The sequence below is a fragment of the Halichoeres trimaculatus genome, unplaced genomic scaffold, assembly GCF_033239565.1.
Source record: "Halichoeres trimaculatus isolate MK-OKI-2021-1 unplaced genomic scaffold, fHalTri1.1 fHalTri1_scaffold_7, whole genome shotgun sequence".
Taxonomy (NCBI): domain Eukaryota; kingdom Metazoa; phylum Chordata; class Actinopteri; order Labriformes; family Labridae; genus Halichoeres; species Halichoeres trimaculatus.
The window spans coordinates 25,164,788-25,178,308 of record NW_027437185.1 but is presented as its reverse complement, the minus strand read 5'-3'; the positions used below and the strand labels follow the sequence as shown (position 1 = coordinate 25,178,308).

The following is a 13,521-nucleotide window of genomic DNA, read 5'->3' as shown; positions in this document are numbered from 1 at the left end:
CCTACGGCTGCTGCAGCTCCTAATTACAGCCGCATGGATGCTACCGCTGTTTTACCGTGTGATGCCCATTATGGAGGCCTATGACGAGGAAGAGGATGAGGGTGATGAAGATGACATCTGCAACAATAAGAGAATATACTGTAAGTTGTCGCTTTTACGCGAAATCAAGCTACTTCTGTACCACGCTGTCCTCAGGCTAACGATAGTTTACAGCTGCAGACAGGTGCTAGCTAGGTGGTGTCAACCATGCTTGCCTTGAACTTTTAACAACATACGCCTCAGATTTACACATTTAAACCTTTAAGCGAGTAATATAAAAGCATGTATATGTGATTTTTCTGAATCTGTGTTACAGCTCTGTTGCAGACCACATAACAATGGTAACAGTAGATCGAGAGAGTTTAAGTCCTGGTTAAGTTTCTAGTGTCTGACTTACAGCAGAATGACTTAATGGAAACAAGTTCCATAAAACTTACTAATGTAAAACATCTTCATATGTGTTTATTTTCAGTATAACATCATATTAAGACTGTAAAGAGATTCCTTCCATCCTTCTTCATGTAACATTAGGTATTCTGCTTTTCCCTCATCTTGAAGTTATGTCCAAACACATTTTAGGGATCTGTTGAAACATGGCATCCAAGAGCCATCCACACTTTAACATGTTTTACATTCCCACCTCATGCCATGCATTACACTGGAGAGCAATCGGCCTGATGCTGACAGAGTCTGTAAACATTCATCGTATGAGGAATGATTTATGCAGGCTGAAAATGAAAGGACCTAAGGGTGATGGTAATGCAAGGAGAGGCCTAATTTTTAAAAATAGCTTATGACAATATGAAATATGGCCAAACACCATTATCTTTATAAATAGTACAATTGAGGGATACTTCTTAAGTGCACCAAGTACCTCTAGTCCTTATAAATATATCTGGCAGGTAATCGCTCCTATTTTTCCACAGTTATTCTTTGGAACATAACTTTGTTTGCATGAAATGTGCTGCAAATTATTTTTTACAGCAGTGACCTTTCAAACACAATTAAAGTTAACTTCTTGCCGGGCAGAGTTAAGGTACAAGTATTTTAGAGCCATTAACAAAACTTCTGTTCAAACATGCTCTAAAATCAAAGACAGATCAGCACTACATCAGGTATTGTTATAACCCTCTACAGTGACGGATTTGACTGTTTGTTTAAATATCATTCAAAGCAGTTAGAAGTTACCACTGAAAGGCTGAAAAACAAACTTTGGTTGGTTGGAACCACAGCCAGAAGCCACCAATCTGTATCTCTAAGCCTCAGCTGCGGTCTACTTGTGCTTTCGTATACTGTCTGTGCTGTAAATGAAGCATGTCTAATGGGATAATAACCTGTCAGATATCCAGGCTGAGCACAGAGCTGCACTGTGTTTCAGGAGATGCTGACTGTGTCAAAGAGCCAGAGGTTTGTTGGGTGTCCCTTTTGTTGCCTTTTGAGCCGTCCTGTTGGCACTTGGTGAAAGGTCTGTGGAGCGCTGCCAGTGGCTGAGGTCAGAATAATGTGAGTTTCTTCCCGTGTGCTGTGGCCGCCGAGTAACTTCCACTGACACAGACACAACAGACCTACTATGCAACTAGTCCTGTCCTGTGGTTTGGATTAGAGTTTGACGGATCGTTTTTGGTCTTTGAGTTATTCCCTGAAGACTGGTGTCCCAAAAACAATGGCGTACATCCCTGTGTTCCAGAAATAATCTCTACATTACTTCATTGTCACAACTCATATATTTTGATGGAGATACAGAGCTGAATTATTTTTGGTTTAGGCATCATCATCTTTACTTCATGCATGAATGACATTTATTTATCTATCCAACTCATTGCTGTCTTTAATTGGGCGGTGTTTACAGTAGACAGGATAGAAACCCACTTCAGTGGCACTCTAAGCCTTAGAAAGGAACTTCTCTTAACACTTGGCGGTGACGGGTCAGCTGACTGAGGGGTAACTTAATGTCATTTCAGCCATATGGAGTTTGTTTTCGTAATTTTATTGTATAAATTGAGGAAAATGTTGGTGCTCTATATGCAGTCAAATGGTTTAGCCTCAATTTTGCTTCTTCAGCAGACGTCCCGTGTTAAAACCTCAGACTAAATTTCATTTATGAGTTGCATATGGTCCATACAGCAAAGGGCTATAGAGTGACATTGTATTCTGTAGAAGTACTTTATATATTTCCACTCTAGAGAAACATTAAGGAGGATTAATCTTAGAGAAATTCACTGTGTGCTAAAAAGTTCCTAGTTAGAATTTAATCCTAGCCATAACATTTCAACAATCTTTAATTCATTTGTAAAACTTTAACTCAAACTTTTTGCTTCCAAAACTGTGCAAAGAACACAGTTTGCATACTATCTGGTGTCAAAGTCCTCTGTTTTCCTCATCAACAAACCTGAACCACCTCAATATGGCATCTGTCTTGTACATGAACATATTCTGTTTTATGTAAAACAATGGGGAAATTGCCTCAACAAAATCGACTGCTGTGCTACAGGAACTAACTCACCGAATAAGAAGGCATGAATGGGACAATAAAACCTTTAAACTGCCATGTTTTCACAGATTACTTCCTTATGGTGATGAGCATTTATTTAAATCACAGCAGTGCAAGAAGTTTAGTATCTTTCTGATGCTAAAGCAGCCAACTCATAAACAGCAAATTGAAATTAAACACAGACTTCTTTTTTTTTCCTGGTAAAGCGTCTCTAAAAAAATGCCAGTTATATTTTGTGCTCCTCTTTAATAATGCCAACATCAGACTGAGTGATGTTATGAGAGCTTTTAGATAATAATCATCCCTTTAGGAAACCAGTGCTTCACTTGATAGCACTCAGTGGAACAAGACAGGGAATTGGTGAAGGAAACAGATGATGTCTAGCAGAGTTCTTGAGTTGCTTTTGAACCTCTGATGACAGGAACACATGTCATTCACTGAAGCACACAGGCCAATGATTTATCCTCAAGTTGAGAATGTGCCAGTGAATTTTTCTGTCCATCTCTGCTAAGCTATGTGTTTGGCACACGTATACTTGAGGATTTTCTGGCCTGGTCTGGTTTTATTACGAGTCCCTCCTGGAATAGGATTACTTTTAAAAAAAATTCAGACTGTTGTTAGTCTAACGGAGGTCATGTTTACATGAGTGGAGTAGCTGTTGAAGGAACAGCTCTGTGTGGGTCAGCTCTTCTGAGCTTCAAGACAAGCCTGGACCTTTAATGGTGTAGACCTGCACTATTCTTGTTTACTTTTTTGAGGTTTGTGTGTGAGCTACACGCCTACAGGTCTGACCTTTTGAGATCCACGTTCAAGTTTTATCTTCCCAAATGCAGTCTCATCCTTATCAGTTCATGTATGCTGTGGGTGCCAAAGTGCTTCCCTCCACTGTGTTTTTCTGGCATGTGATTGGCTGGAGCTTGATCCATGTGGTCTCTAAGGTTAACCTTTTGAAGGCAGATGTTCTCCAGGAAAAGAAGCACAAATACTGAAGTCATTTCAGTGATTTGTCCACCAATTACTAACAAGGAATAATGTAAATTAATGAATTTTTGAAGTGGAAGATTTGAATACACATTGACGCATATTTTTTTGTACCTGTTGTTCAATTTGTAATTTCAGAAAGTCAAGTAGAACTTATATTTAAAATAAGGTATTTACTTTCCCCTGGCCTCAGTGTGGGTTTACTTTTAAATAGAAAGCTTCTACATTATCAGAAGTGGCTAGCTTGGTAGAGATGCGACATGTTATCTAAACATCTCTGCAGTCAGTCATCCAACAAGGTTGAAGTTTAAATTCCAACAACTGACTTGCTCACGTTTAACAAAAGTTGCCGTTATCCAGTACCACCTTTTGGCTTTGTTTTCCTTTTCATTAATTAACCAGTGTAATGCAAAATTGTGCCACACTAGCACGCCAAACACTAGATACAAGATGACTTGATTTACCTTCCTTTTTTGAAAATCTGCCTTGGATTTAATGAAGATCTACAACTTTTCTGAAATTTCACTCCAGTCAACAGGTTTGTCTTTGGATCATACCTCTACTTTTCAAACAGTGCAGCAACCAATGGAGACATGTGCTCCCTGGAGAAAAATAGACATAGAAATATTTTTCTTCAGCTCTCATAAACCCGGTGTTCTAATCTACATTTTTGAGATGAATGGCCAGTAAATTACTGTTACAATCCTTGGACCTAAGGGACACAGAACACAGTTGTTGTTTTTCTAATAGAGGAAAAACTCAAACGCTTGAACAGATTAAATAAACTGGACATGCTCTACACTCTGCTCTATTAAGTTACCAGTCTTATAAATATAGCTGTGGCATCTCACATGGAAACCAGTGACCTCAAAAACAGAAATCAGGATTGTCAGAAAAATAAATTGTATCCTCAAAAATAACCACATAAATAATGGCTACCTGTTTTTCTGATTGCTGTCACATGAATATCTATTGCAAAAAATACAAATGTAGGTTATTTTTAGACTCTAATTTGTTAAAAACTGGGGCAAATGCTACAGCATAAGGAAAACATACTTAACAGAGGCTTGGCGCTGGAAACAGTTTTATGCGGCTTTATGATGTCGCGTCACAATATCATTCTTTTTTTAATCTTATAACTAAATTTCCACTTATTTCCAGACATTCTGACTTCATTTTTCTCCATCCTCATACCAGGCCTTTATTTTCTTACACAAGAAACTTTGTTCAGTTTACAGAAAAAAAAAAAAAAAAAAAACAGTCTTCACTGCACCTGAAGACTACTTTATATATCATGAGACAAGTAATTTTCACTCTGTCACTGGTCAGACAAGTTTTGGTACTGTTACAGGTACAATGTGAGTATTGTTGAATTGTGCTGAAATTCTTCTTTTTTTGGATTTTTTGCTCAGAGGGATTGATGCCTTTGTTTAGCACATTGTAACTGTGATATGGAGGCAAACGTGTTTCACTGATAAAGGATGCACATGTCGGCCTGTGGATGTGTGTTGTCAGCAATATTAACTCCTTCCAGCTTCTTTAGGAGAACTGTTGCATCACATTCAGGAATGATAAAAAGTAATGACATGAACTCATTATGTGGCATTACCTTCAGTTTGAGGTCAATATTCAGTGTGCATTCACCTGTGAGCAGATATTGTTGGTGCTTCTTTTACAAGTGCTGTGTTTGTATTTTTTCAGCATCAACCTGCCCGGCCTCCTGACTCATCTCCACTATGTGTCTCTGAGGCATCCACGGTCAGTGTACTTTGTATATTGCTGATGTCTGTGTTTATTATACTTACATACAATGTTATCTAGAGATGTCACCTACAGACACGCGTGTATAAAAAGCCTTAGCGCACGCACACACACACACAGAAACACTGTAGCAGGAGGATAAAAGTCTGCAGGGCTTGTGTTTGATAAACAATTCAGAGGAGATAATTAGTTGATAAGACATCACTTTGATTTACTGTGGGGACTCGATGCAACTATTGCCTGCAAGCTGAGGCTCACTCACGAGCTTTGTATTAGCATACCTTGAATTTTTAATCAATTAACATCCTGAAGGAGAAAAGGGAAAGAGCAGATTCACTCCAGTAGGGATGTAAGGGCAAGGACAGTATCTCTGATATTTGCATATGACTTATGCTTGCACTCTTCTGCACACTTCCAATGTGTTCTTCCGTATTGCTTGAGCAACCGTCAAAAAAACTGTCTGTGGTAATTAGTTGCTCTGACCACTCAGACAGCTGGCCAATTAAATGTGCTCATCGCCACTGCTGCTTGATGTGTGTTGGATTTTCACACAGAGGTGTAGATGGGAGTACAAACTCATCTCTCCTTAGAGGGGGGAAAGATGCCAGGAAAGCTTGGCTCTGACTGAGAGTGTTGTGTCTGTGTGCTTCTCCACTGGCTGTGTGAGCAGATAAGGAAGGAGGCAGACGGAGAGCTGCTGATTCTGGGTTTTATTCCACAAACCCCCCACACCCATCTTCTCCTGGTCTGCCTTTCTCTGTGCAGCTGCATGTCTGGGAGCTGACCTGCATTAAGACATCAGAAAACTGGCTGACTGGCTAATAGGAGCGGTTTCTTTCAGAGCTTCTTCAAAAGCTTGTTTAACTGGGCAGCTTTGGCAATGATTAAGACACTCTGCTGTTATGGTTTAAATGGAGTTTATCGTATCTGTGTTGGCAGATTCAGAATGAACGGTTTCACCAAAATGCTTCCTTCCTTAGTGCTGTCCACATACTTTGTAGCCCCTTTTACATCTGACATTTAACAGAATTACCTTTTTCACCTGTCCCCCAACAACAGAAGACCATCTGTGTGAGACGCTTTCTACCAACTTGAATACTCGGCTTTGTGAGGTGACAGATAGTGCAGGGGTAGAGCAAACAGGGGAAGGAGGAGGCTTCTGTAAAAGTGACTGTATGTAGGTTGAGATTACATCAGTTTAAAGATTGATTCTGTAAAACTAAACCAATGGTATATGAATAATACAGATAGCTGGGTCTATAGTAAACAACAGAGAAACTTGTAAGAACTGTTTACCTGCTACAGTTAAACATTTGATAACCCTGACCTTATTGGAACTTTTCAGTATCGATAAAGTCAATCTGGACATTTGCATTGACATACTGCCCCTTTGAACGATTTTTTAATTCACTGAATAATAGAAGCTCACAAGCCAGGCTTTGTAAAGCTGCATATTTCTTCATTCAAATTTGAGTACTCATCCACTAAGTACTGAAGATTACAGTATTATGAAACAAACTTATTTCTAACACACAATGCATTTTCATGTACTTTTTTCAAACTTTTTCAACTATCAACTTTTTAAAACCACCCTTTTGCCTCTGTACCCTCTAAATCTGATGGGAAAATAGCTTTGGTTTGGAGAGGTCTAGCCAATGTGCATCTGACAGTGATTTGCTGATCCTGAGCAATTGCATGATGGCTCTCATCCTCTCAGGCCACAGAGCCCTAAAGCCATCCAATCACTGGCCCTCTGTACTCTGCTGTTGGCAATTATGGGTCAGTGTGTGTCACAGCATCATTGTCTCCTCTTTGAATGGCTCAGTACCAGCTCCTGATGCAATCAGTTATGTTTTTCTCTTTTCTGTTTTAAAGCGGAACAGAAACCCAAGAACAGTGTGATGACTTCAGAGTCCGTAATCATAGTCTGAGTTGTTTTTCCTCATTTCAGGCAAAAAGGGCGACTGAAATGACCCGCAAAGCCAAGATGTTTATCTTGTTTGTAGAAAGAAGACCTCAGACCTGTTTACCCTGCTGAGCAGAAGCCTGTCTTAAAGTTTGAGTGCCAACCATATACCTTACTTTTTAGTTTTGTTCATATAAAAAAAATGAAAATAACAGTGAGCCAATCTTAAAGCGAGAATCTGACAGAAGTAAATTGTCTCTGACTGCAAATTGCATTACACTAAAAAAGTGTTTGAAGAGAGTTTCTTTGATGTCTGAATTTTGTGGTAGTTCCATTATTTTGTTTCCACACTCAATAAGAGTCAAACACCAACATCTATTGGGGATTTCTTTTTTGTTATTATTATTTATTTTTTATTTTATTTTTAGGGGGGGACAGAAAAGAAGAACCCGGCTTTGGTGAATTGCCATCTGCCTGGACTGGGTTTTTGGGTTTGGGTCATGGGGGTAATAACAAGGAGAGGTGATGGGGGACACGGAGGGAGAAAGAGAGAGGGGATGGGAAGGAGGAAGAAGCTACTGCTGCTTTATGGCAATTGAACAACAAGGAGCCTCCCCCTCCTCACTTGACTTGCTCCTCTTTTTGTTTTCCTTGAGCTCCTTTCCCTCTTGACATTTCAGCTCCTTCAGCTCTTTCATTTTGGCTCTGAGTTGTTTTCTCAGTGTCTTTTTCTCCTCGGTCTCCCTTTAGAAGATCCTCACCCAGAAGCTTCTTTTCTTCTGAGTGATGAGGAGTTTCAGCTCTGTCCTCTCCCCCTCCAGCTTTTTGATTCTGGCTGTCAGAGTCCATTCTTTTTGGGGCCATTTCTTCTTTTTCCACCTCAGCCTCTTCAGCTTTGGTGGTTCAAGTCTTTTTTTTTTTTTTTTTTTTTTTGCTCAGACAGTCTGGTGTTTTCTGTCTGGAGCTCCAGAATTCTGGTCTTCATATCCCTGGTCTCCTCCTCTTTCTCTTTGACTGTGTCAGCTAGTACCTGGTTCCTCTCTTCCAGGTGTCACTTCTCCTGGACCTTATTGTTTTGAGAGGTCCAATCTTTTTGTTTGTCCTCCATCTCCTTGGAGAACTGCTCCTGCAGGGCTTTGAGTTTCTCCTCCCAAAGATCCTGTTTCTGGAGGACCTGGTTATCTTTCCTGTTAAGCCTGGTTGAGTCTTTGAGAGAGATCCTCCTTCTCCTTTCTGAGGTCCAGGATGGCATTGTTCCTCTGCTGAAGCTATAGTTTCACGTGCTCCAACATCATCTGGCTCTCTGTGTGCAAAGAAACGGTTCTCTAGCTCTCTAGAGATGCCTTAAACATCTGGTCTCTGAGCTCAGACTTTCTGTTTCTCTGCCTGCAGTTGAGCAGACATTTTATCCAGCTGCTCCTTGTTGAGGCGCTGGGCAGCCTCCATCTGCTCCTCCTTGAACCTGAGACTGGTTTTGAGCTGAGCAATCTCGGTCTCTTGTTGGGAGATTGTCTAGGTTTTCTGCTGGAGTTCCTCTTTGAACCCATTTTCTCTGAGGTCAATAGCTGGTATGGTTGGCACCATCCAGGGCTTGCTTGAGCTTCTCAACCTGGGCTGATGTGGCGCTTTGAGGAGCAGCACATGTAGCCTGATTTCTTGGCTGTGTGTTAGAGTTCATTGCTCTATCTCTATTTGTCTTTAGAAGACTGTTGCAGATCTGAATCTCTTGAGTAGATTGTCAACTGTAATCTTGACTGTAGACCATGGTTTGTGATTTGTGTTGTAGCTCTTACTGGACTAATGTAAGTGTGGCTGAAGGGGGTCTTTATGATCCTGAACCATCTGTGACACCGGGAGTCTCATGACAACAGCAGAGTTTCAAAACTCCATGTTTAACATGTTTACTTTAAAATCTGACTTTCAAAATAACAGTCACTCCCTATAACAAACACAAACAGTGATGAGCCATAATATTTAAAGTGATAACATTTTTAGACTCAAATATTTCTTATACTAAATTCTGAATGATCCCTCTGCACCATTTCATAACTTTAATCCAGTCTTTTCTTCTATAATGTGTGTTATGAACTCTGGATGTTATTGAAGTTTTGTGAAAAGTTTCTAGATGCACTTTGGCTTTGTTTTTGTTCTTGATAGAAAATGTAAATGTAGACATAATTATAAAGCGTGACTAGTTTATTTGCTATAATTTATATTGCTATTGTTTTCTTTTCAGCTATTACCTTTTGACATAAATCCCTTAAAGGTACAGTGTGTAGAAATTAGAATTTTAGTGATACAGAGCATTCAGATTTTAGAAATGAGTACATGTGTCGCCAAAACACCACAAGACTTAGTGGCAGCCTTTGTACATCAAATGTGATTATATTGCTGTTTCACAGTGCTAGCCTTTAACAACAGCCTTCTGATTGTTGACGTAAAAGGAAACTTTCAAACATAAAAGTTTGTTGCTGTATGGACAGTATTATCAGAATCATGAGTCAGTAACTGACTGCTTGTTCTAATTTTTTCCTTGCATAATTCTTTCAACACCGATTTGTTGACAGCCCTTTTTAACTTAAACAGGGTTAGCTGAAAAAGTTTTTCTTAATACTGTCAGCATGCTCAGACAAAAACATCCGTTGTCTCGCGGCAGACTTTAAGCTTCCTGTCAGAGCAGGGAAATACCTCGAGGGCAGTGAAGTGGCTCCTGTTGTTGTCTGTCTTTGTGTGAGTGTTTGTGTCTTTGAGTGTCCGTGTGGAAAGAGGTTTGGCCAGTTAATGCCTTTGTGGTTTCATGGCAGCTCACGGGGCAATCTGACGCCTTCCTGACAGGGTCAGATCAGCCCTCAGAGACACAGCCTCTTAACTGGCCCTAACAAGATAACACCACAAGGATCCCCGGATCAGTAGCAGATTGTTTCTTTAAACTCTTTGAGTTAGGGGTAAGGAGTATTGAACTGTTTCACCATGAGTGAATCACATCCAAGTCCAGGACCTGCTATCAGATAATCTGAAACATGTACATGGCTGATAAGCATGTTGGTTTGGTCCACTCCTGTATGATCTGCCCACTCATTTCCTCTCTTAGAGCATGTTAGATATATGTGTGTCGTGTATTTAAGCACAGGGCTATCAAAGACACGCCCAAAGATAAATGGACGCCTTAGATTTATGTTTGCAGCTGTTAACATCCCATGGAGGTTAAAAATATAGCATGTAGGAAGACATGAGGAAGCTTTTAAGTTACAAGCATCCAAACAACAAGACACATTCCTGCAGGGTAACTGCACAATAAAAGCTTTAGCTCCTCACAACATGACGGCACAAAACAATGTTTTAAGAAGCCTTTAGAATCAGCTTTATAGGCTACATAAAAAGTAAAGGGTTTCCTTTTTACCACCTCATGTATGACCTTAACTTAACTCAGTAAGTGTAACCCCACCTTCACATGGACAACACCTTCATGCTCGTGTAACCACCGTTAAGAAAGAATGGCAGGGCGGTGTGCCAACATTTTTTGGTGTAATGGGAGAGGAAGTGTCCTCTTGGCCCCTCGAGAGGACACTTGAGGAACAGCTTAAGGAAAGTTAACAGTTTATATCCGAAGTCCATCCGTCATCAATGTGTAACATTCTAGTGATGGGAAAGTTATGACCCTCATTACATTAGACTACGGGCGGGTGCACTCGCTTTGTTCCTGGCCTGTGAGCTAAAGCTAATGTGGCTAAGCTGAGCGGTGCACTGAGTAATCCTGAAGGAAGTCTTGGCTCTTGGACAAGGGACATGGGTTCAGAGGAAGGTGTAAATTCACTTTTGTCATGTTTTCTTATTGAGGTTTTGAGGACAATTAAAAATCACAGTCAAACAAAGGTAAAGGAAATGACTGCTTTTTTCTTTTTTTCTAAACGTCACCCATGTTGTAGTTTTACATACCAACTGCCCCCTGTCCTGTGTTTACGCTGGCTTTGTTTTTATTACTACTCCAGTGATCCGTCGCCACTGCAGAACTGTTGTTGTTAACACAGCTGAGGCGCATTACTGAATGCTGTTCCTGCCGGTTACCCTCCTCCTTCAAGCTGTGTGTACCTTTTCAGTGTTAACTTCAAATGAAAACAAGATGCATGGTTGTTAATGTTTTTATTCAGAAACACACACACTGTGTTTGAGTCAGACATCAATGTGACAATGACCCTCCAATCTTTCAGGAAGTTGCCAGAGAATTTTGCGACTAAAAATCAAAAACAGATCAACAAGCTTGGTGGTGGATTTAACATCTGTCTGTCATCACCCATGTTAGTTTATCTGTAAGAAGTCAAGTATGAAGTATGATAACGTATGAGGTGAAGCAGAGGGATCTAGGGTCCTATATTCCTTAACAGCTAACCATACATTATCCTGCTTATTACCCAGGTTCTAACTTAAGATACAAACATGTTGTCTAAATCATGAATTAAACAATCATTTTATTAATTTACAATGATTTATACATTTTTTTTGAATAATTGTCCAAGTGATTCAACAGCATTTAGCTTTTCAGCAGCAATGGATCTTGGCTGGTGTGGTCAAGTTAACATCAAACTTTCCCGGTTCAACTCTCCTTCAAGACTTGTACAACTTTTCACATCTCTGCTATCATCACCAGAGCTCTTGGTTTAGGAGCTGTTTACACCACAACAGTGTTAGGGTGAAACACAAAGGTTTTGTTGTGTTTCAGCCTCGCTTTTGCACGGAAACGGTGCTTGAGCCGACCTCAACGCAAACTTTTGAAAAGAGCCTCCAGAGTTTTTTTCTGAAATACTGCTGACACTGTTGCCATGTAACCAGTAAGCCAGCGTTTTCAGTGGAAACGCTGACGTCAGACTCCGCTTGGCGCGAGTGCATACAACAGGACAACAGTACCGTTGTTACGATTGTCGTGAATTACCGTGTTGTGCTTGTGGTGCTCAATCTGCTGACTGTCTTCATACAAAATGTACATCTGTTGCTCCACTTTTGCACTTAGTGTTTCCCAATACACCAGATGATCGGCTCAACTTTAGTTTGGTGGATCTCTCTAAAAAGCTGCTTCTGGACAAGACACATGTAGCACCACCACCTGCAGGCCTGGCATGCTTACTACAGCGTTTTCAGTCCCTCTGTGTTTCGGTGTAAACGCAGATTTTTTTCACTGTGTTTCAGCGTTTTCAGATGAAACGTTTTCGTATAAACGCGGCCTAAGTTTCTTCGTAGGGATTGTTAACCTAAACTTGATCTTACCTGATCCATTTCCAACGCCGGGATTGGTGGAAAGGATCCAGTTTGAAGGTATTCATGTCATTCAGCCTGCTCACCAAAACATTTTAGCCACACCAGTGACCAGTATAATGACTTTTCACCTTGTATCATATTGTATCTCATAGTATTTCACTGCATCCCTTCCCATTGTGCTCTGTCGCACCATATGTCCAGGAAAAAACTTCTATGTATACTGTACAATTGTAATCAGTTGCAGAACCATGGTGAAAGACAGGAATGTACTGTACTGAACTTTCTTGGCTCAGACACTGCATAGTTACACACATTTTGAATTATCAACTTTTTGCCACATAACAACAAGAAAAAACATTGATATAAATAATAAAATTACAACCATATCTTTTTCAGCACCTGCCCCGTACATGTGCACTTGATTTGCAATCACAGCCAGTAGGTTCTGTGTAGTTTTAGTATGTGACATCCAGGTGGTTGAACAACAGTAGTGAGCTGGATAGTATCCACTGCTGTGGGTTTGTCAGTGGTTCTGTGGGCTTTGTTGGTGGTATTGTGTGAGTGCCAACAGCAGTAAAGCTTTTTTTATGATGTGGCAGGAGTTGATTCTGGGTCCCTGTGCCAAAAGCAGTCCAGATGTTCTTGATATGGTCTGTTTCTGTGGTATTTATATATCCATACAAATATATAAGCACTGAAGGCGAAGAACAGCACACACTTCCAATCTGTAACATCTTATGTTTCACTGTAGCTGAAAGGATGATGTCAATAATTGAAAGTGTGCTGACAGGAACTATCTCTGGTCATTTTGAAAGTTTTATTTCTTTCTCACAACAAACCCAATAAACCTTCCCCCACTCTCCCAGCAGGGTAGTTGTGGCTGCCGGGCAGTGACACACATACCAGCAGTGACAGTGAACAGGGCTGGAGTCGCTCTCACAGATGGACCTTGAACTCTTTAAAGGGACGTCTGGCCTCACTGTTTCACTACACTCACTGCCCTGCTCGGCCACAAACTGTAACTCTATAGCCTCATTGTCACGCTCCATATCCTCCCGGTGACCCCAAGCCCAATTATACAGCTGACCCAGGC

General features: G+C 40.5%; 1 protein-coding gene across 1 annotated transcript in view; it reads left to right on the top strand.

The window, feature by feature from the left end:
* Positions 1-13,521, top strand: part of xpnpep2 (X-prolyl aminopeptidase (aminopeptidase P) 2, membrane-bound) — a 113,541-nt gene continuing 100,020 nt past the window's right edge. Inside the window, exons 1-2 of the mRNA XM_074674146.1 lie at positions 1-140; positions 5,213-5,269. The gene's annotated coding sequence lies outside the window, so the exon portion shown is untranslated. The remainder of the gene's footprint in view (positions 141-5,212; positions 5,270-13,521) is intronic.